The 7,270-nt window shown below is 36.8% G+C and overlaps 1 pseudogene; it reads right to left on the minus strand.

Moving 5' to 3' along the window:
* Positions 1 to 486: 486 nt before the first annotated feature.
* LOC102955102 lies at positions 487 to 1,006 on the minus strand (annotated as a pseudogene).
* Between the last annotated feature and the right edge of the window lie 6,264 nt (positions 1,007 to 7,270).

The raw sequence follows: 7,270 nt of genomic DNA on the forward strand, positions 1-7,270 counted from the left end.
TAAACATTCAGTTCATTATTCACACTAGCCATATTTCAACACTCAGTAACTACACATGACTCCTTTATTAGACATGCAAATACAGAACATTTCCATTAGCACTAATTACTAGTATTAATTACCCAACTGAGAATGTTTTCTTCTTTGTTACCAGAAGTCATCAGAAGACATACCAGAGTATAAGCAGATACATATTTCATAAAGTAGGGATAAATGAGCAGAAATGGAGAAGAATAGTTGATCTTCTGATTGCTTTCTATGAGTTATAGCTCTTCAGTGTACCAGCTACACACACACACACACACACACACACACATAGACACATATGTTTATACACACACACATATATATGCAAAACTCTCTACCCTACTTAAAAGTATCCATCGTTATTTTCAATAATCAAAAACAAATGTAGTTCCTGTACATCTATCTAACTCCATATTCATTTTTTTTTCTAGTTAGTGATTTTATTGCGTGAGAACAAAGTCAAATTTCTGCAACCAAGGCAGAGGCTGTGGATGACTCACATTTCCAGCTGTGAGATATACTCGCGTGGTCTTATAATATTGACCCAACCGGTAAATGCGGCTCCTCATCAGAATCAATCGGAATTTAGCATCCTGATGTTTTCTGTTCCTCTCAAGAGGCTTTCGAACAGCAACAGGTTTCTTAGTCAAATGGTAGAGATCCTCAGGAAGATCAGGGGAAAGTCCTTCGGACTTAAGAACTCTCAACGCGTTAGTGCCTGTCACAAAACGTACTTGTGCAACACGATGTGAGTCTCGCAGGATCACACCGATTTGTGAAGGAATCAGGTCCTCCTTGCCCAGTTTGTAGATCTGCTGTCTCGCGACGTCAGATGTGAGCTCTAGCCAGGTGGGGACGATGCAGCGGTAAGGCAGAGCCCAATGGGACAGGCCCTTTCTGGGAGCGTGCACACGACTCATGATGGCAGGCAGTCAGGCAGTGGTTAAAAAAACAAACAAACCAAAAAACCTTTTTTTTTTTTCTTAGAAAATTTCAGGTAGAGCGAGAGCCAGTAACGCATTTAAACCAAATAAAATGATGACATTCACAATGTTCTAAATCTTTGTTCCAAATTTTAAAAATAATCCCCCAAATTAAAATGATACTTAAATGTCAATATTATAAAAATATTGCTAGCGGATTGAAAATTTGAAAATTATTTGCCAGTCTATGTTCTCAAGCTTTTGTGAACTTGATTTGCCTTAAGTGTTATAATAATCTAAGCATTAACATGAATAATTCAGGTGCTTGAAAATCTTGGATCCTCATGACTTCTATCATCACAGTTTTCTTTTTTGCCATGTGCATAATCTAGAGAGAAGGTGATTAGATTTAGTCTGCTTACCAACAGATTTGTTTTCTTTTCATCCACTACTTTCCTAAGATGTAATGTGACATATCAAAAACATAAAATCATATGAAATACTTCATCGTAAACACCAAACTACAAAAAAAAAATTCTTTGCACATTACTCCATGGAGAAATAAGTGTAATTTTTCTGTTGAAAACATATGGCAAACTCACAAATAGTGCTTTTGCAGGTGTTTTAAATGGGAGTAATGTTGTTTATAAAATCTCCAGGAAAATGATAGCATGCGAGTGCCAGTGACGCTAGAACACTTCAAGTCTAATCCCTCCGTTAGCAAGTGTGGAAATTGAGACCCACGGTCCCTTGAGCAGCAGTCTAGGACGGGAACTAGAAATGTGTGGTTTAGAATGGGAAAAACGAAATTCATGTGCTGATCCCGGTATGTATTTGCTGGCAAATCTGGGCAAAGTCACCTAACTTCTCCAGGCTTTATAATCTTCCCACATAAAGTGAGAATAATCATAGAATACCGGCCTCTTAAATTTCTTACAAGAGACCGATTATGACTGTAACACATACAATTGATGTTAGCAACCATTTTTCTTCCCATTTGGTGTTTTAAGTTTTTTCTAGGATCACCTGCTTAAAGTCATGTGGCAAAGCGGATGAAATCATAAGCCATTCACCTTCCTCTGTGTGTCCTCAGCTCAGGGATGCCTCATAAGTTGGCAGCCAAGGGTCAGCCCTACCAGGCTATTTTTACCAAAGCAGACCTTTAGTGTCAGAGTACATAAGATTAAGGAGGTGTCCATTCTCGGCTACATTTCCTTCCAGACGCCTCTTTCACATTTACCTGGCTGGCCTCAGAGCAAAAAAAAATAAAATAAAATAATGTAGCCCTCATCCCAAGCCACCTCCATTTCCTTTCTCCAAATAAGTGATATATGTTTTTCAAAGGAAAAATTCATCTTATATATGATTTTTTTGTGTAGGACTTTGGATATAGACATACACTATGCTAGTCAAAGGTAACCTGGAGCCAAATCAATATAAATAGAATAAGAAAATGGAAGAATCAAAGAGTTAACCAAGAACCATTCACTAAAGTGCACAGACTGTACTGGGGATATAAAATGCAGAAGAGAAGGTATTGGAGCTGTTCTAGATTTAGCCTCCTAAGTACATAATGAGTCCAGATATGCTTCAGGCAATCATCAGTAGACATGGCAAGGGGCACGGATTTGTCATACAAATGAGGATGTATCACCTGACCAAACACACAGAGGTGCAGTGTTTAAGGGCAGAAAACTCCAGAGATGAAGCGGCAGCCAGTGTGCAAGCCCCATTGCCTGACACATCCTAGACAGTGTATGAAAATCTGGCTGGCCTAAGTATCAGATTTGAGGAGAAGGACCCTGGTCCTAAGGCTCTAGGGTTTCTATACTGAATGACAGGGGGACCGCCAAGCTCTGTTTTTCCACGATCAGGAACTGGAATCCAAGTTCTGTAGTTGGTCTTTACTTTGGTGTTATGCTTCAGCACTGAGGTACAGATGGCCTCCAGGCCTTATGAATTTTAGTTCAAAAATTCTCCTTCCTGCTTTTCTTTAATGGTCCTGATATTTAAGAATGAATGAACACTTTCCAAAACCCCAGACTACAAACCAAATGTAAAAGAAAGATAATTATTACACTTTTAAAAGTTATCAAATCCATTATCTACATCAAGTTGCCATCCAGATCATGGAAAAATAATTTCAATCCATCATTGGTTTTTCCCACTCCTGTTATGTTATGTTTAATTCTTGAGTGTAGTAGAGTCATTGTATCAGAGCAAAAGAATGACTTGGTCCTCAGAGTTATCACCTGTTTGGCCTCTGATGCAATCAACATTCTTTTCTCTGGTCCTTGATCAGCAGTTTATCCATACGGCTACTACACAAGCCATTGGCTGTAGAATTTTTCTAGCCAATATTTTTCACTCTGGATGTCAGTGGTTGAACTCATTTAGGAGCAAGGAAGGAGATGGGAAACAGGAAGCTTCCTTCCCATATGTCACAGGAGCTAAAGGCAACTCCAAAGTGTTTTGTATGGCCCATCCAACTAGATCTTTTGTGCAGATATCTCTTATTTTCTTACACAACCAGGCTGTAGGGAATTCTGTTTTTTGTCTATATTGTGTATAAGTTCGTGGCTTTTTCTAGGGCCTTTGACTTCCCTAAATCCTAATTAGAAGATTAAAAAATATAATCCAGTAGTTTCGCCCTACAGGGCATTGTCAAGAGACACTTTTGAGTATCATCGTTAGGGAGTAATGGCAGCTAGAAAGACGGGTCCAGGGATGCTGCTAAACATCCTTCAATGCATAGGACAGCCCCATAATAAAGTATTCATCAGCCAAATATATTAGTAGCATCCCTCTAGACAAACCCTCATCTAATCTCAGGGGGTAGAAAAACCTAGTCCTGACATTACAAGTTGCATGTGCCTTGACACACTGTAGTCCAATTTTAAAGCTGGGCTTTGGAACTTAGAAAGGTTTGCTGTGGTTCAGCCAATGTAACTTTCATGAGCCAATTGATGCTGAAAGGACTAACCCAACACTATTGGGAAATGTTAAGGAAAATAAATGCATCCACCTTTACAGAAAAATATATTCCACCATGTTAGGAGCTCCAAACTGGTAGGTAAAGCATAGCACCAGAAAATAGGTGACCATTTTTACTTAAGAGCTTAGGTAGATAAGATTCATTCCAGAACCATAGGCTCCCCGCTAGACTCATTATACTCACTTTGTAAAGAAAAAAGAGTAATAGAACTTACAGAAGAAGCCAAGACTTTAGGAGATATTATTTTTGGGATAAATGAATTTGCATTCCATAGTTAGTAGCAAAATTGGATAATTTCCATGTAAAAGGGCAATAAACTTACTGGCCTTCAAGGTAAGTCTTTACTACTAACCCTTAGAAAACTCAGTATCGGAAAATACATAAAGACTTGGAAGGCACATCCTACATGGTTGCATTATATTCCTTTGAGCTAACTTTACATACGAATGACTTGCTTCAAGAGTCTTGCCTCTTGGCATCTTAGGAGCCCCCCAACAATATTTTCCTCTAACTCATATGCTCTCTTCCAAGATCATCACTTTGATTTCACATCAGCACCAGTGTGCCATACCTAAAAAAACTTCCATTTCCACCATCTGTCATCACTTCATACCCTTTCATTTCACACAACATTATTGCAACAAATCAAGGTCTTCAAACTGACCTTGGCTCCCCAATTCTCCACAATACTTCCTGTATCCAATTTACTAGCTTGGATTCCACAATTAATTTCTACAATTACTGGGTCTATTGCAACTACTCGCTCTTTTTATACTATGCTCATCTCAGTGTTGCTTTTACCAAATTACCTTGATTACTCCTGCAGCCACTGATCACAGCTGAAAGAAAACCACGTCAGGTTGACTGTTTATATTTATGACCTTAGGCTCAGATGGAAACTAAGACTCATCTAGATATTCTATTGTGTTTTCTTTAAATATTTATTTTCCACTTTCCATGGTGAGTATTTCATATCTTCTATGTTTCATACCCAGTCATATTTCCATCTCACTCTCCCTAGCTCTGATGGCCTTGGCTCAAACTTCATTGAAAACACCAAAAACCTATCTTGCTGTAAACAAGCATATTCCCTATGCTCTTTATTTCCCTGACTTATTCTTCCCACAACTAGAAGCCTATATCTCCCCCTTCCTGGCACCTATTTTGTCCAGCCATTTCCTGCTCCCTCCCCACCTGGCAACCATCAGTTGGTTCTCTGTATTTATAGGACTGACTCTGATTTTTTCTTTCTTTCTTTATTTTTTAGATTCCACATATGAATGAAATTGTATTGTATCTGTATTTCTCTCCATTTGATTTATCTCACCACTTAGAGGAATACCCTCTAGGTACATCCATGTTGCAAATGGCAATATCTAATCATTTTATAGCTCCATAATATTCTATTGCGTATGTATGTGTATGTGTGTGTGTATATATATATTCAAATATTCAAGGATATTTGAGTTGTTTCCATTTTTGACTTTTATAAACCAACCTGCTATGAATAATCATGTATAGGATTTTCTATAAACATAGATTTGAATTTCATTGGGATAAATGCCATAACACATTTAAAAGTTAAGGAATTAATCAATGATTAATGCTTTTGGAAATAGAAGCTTTGGGATTTCTAAAAACTTATTGACCATGAGAAATAGGTACTGAATTATTTTTTTCTTAGATAAAATATGTTCTTTCAGGACAAGGATGTCCACTTTCACCACTTTTATTTAACACAGCACTGGAAGTTGTAGCCACAGGAATCAGACAAGAAAAAGAAGTAAATGGCATCCATACTGGTAAGGAAGAAGTTAAATTGTGACTATTTGCAGATGTTATAATACCATACATAGAAAACCCTGAAGACCCACCAAAAAGCAATAAATGAATTGTTAAATTACAGGATGCAAAAATAATACCCTCTAAATCATGTGTTTCTATATACTAAACAAAAAAAGGACAAGGAGACATTAAGAAAACAATTACATATTCAGTTGCAGCAAAAATAATAAAATAGGCATACACTTAACCAAGGAAGTGAAAGACCTGTACCATGAAAATCATAAAACGTAGACAAAAGAAATTGAAGACAACAAAAATAAATAGAAAGATATTCCATGCTCATGGATTGAAAGAATACTTTCAAATTATTTAGACTGTCCAAAGCAATTTACAGATTTAATGCTAGTCCTATCAAAATACTGACCTCATTTTTCACAGAAGTAGAATAATATTAAAATTTTCATGGAACCACAAAAGACCCAAAACAACCAAAACTATCTTGAGAAAGAACAAAGCTAGACTTAACAATTCCAAATTTCAAGATATAATACAAAGGTATAATAATCAAAATGGTATGGTACTGGCACAAAAATAGGCAAATAGAACAATGGAAAAGAATGGATAGTCCACCACACTTACATGGTCAATTAGTTTATGACAAAGGATGCAAGAATTTAAAATGAAGAAGAGACAGTGTCTTCAATAAACGGTGCTGGGAAAACTGGATAGCTACATGCAAAAGAATGAAACTGGACCACTTTCTTACATACACAAAGTCTTTCATACACAAAAATAAGCTCCAAATGGATTAAAGATCTAAATGTGAGACCTGAAACTCTAAAACTCCTAGAAGCAACAGAGGCAGTACTTTCTCTGACACTGGCCATAGAAATATTTTTTACACGTCTTCTAAGGCAAGGGAAACAATAGCAAAAATAAACTATTGAGATTACACCAAAATAAAAAGCTTTTGCACAGAAAAGGAAACCATCAACAAAATGGTTCCCACTCAGTAAGTGGGAAAGGATATTTGGAAATGATATATCCAACAAGGGGTATATATCAAATATACGTAAATAACTTACACAACTCAACCTTAAAGTGAAGATGTCGATGATGATAATAATGATAATGATAATAATTCCATCAAAAATGAGGCAGAGATTCTGAACATTTTTTCAAAGAAGACATACATATGACCAACTGTCACATGAAAAAATCCTCAACATCACTCATCATCAGGTAAATGCAAGTCAAAACCAAAATGAGGTATTATCTCACACCTATTAGAATGGCTAGAATCAAAAAGACAAAAAATCAGTGTGGGTGAGGATGTCAAGAAAAAGGAACACTTGTGCACTGTTGGTGGGAATGCAAACTGTGCAGCCACTCTGGAAAACAGTGTGGAGGTTCCTCAAAAAGTTAAAAATAGAATTGCTATATGATCCAATAGTTTCACTACTGGGTATTTACCCAAAGAAAACAAAAATTCTATTTCAAAAAGATATATGCTCCCCTATGTTTCCTGCAGAAGTATTTA

This window comes from Panthera tigris, chromosome A1, assembly GCF_018350195.1.
Source record: "Panthera tigris isolate Pti1 chromosome A1, P.tigris_Pti1_mat1.1, whole genome shotgun sequence".
NCBI classification, from domain to species: Eukaryota; Metazoa; Chordata; class Mammalia; order Carnivora; family Felidae; genus Panthera; species Panthera tigris.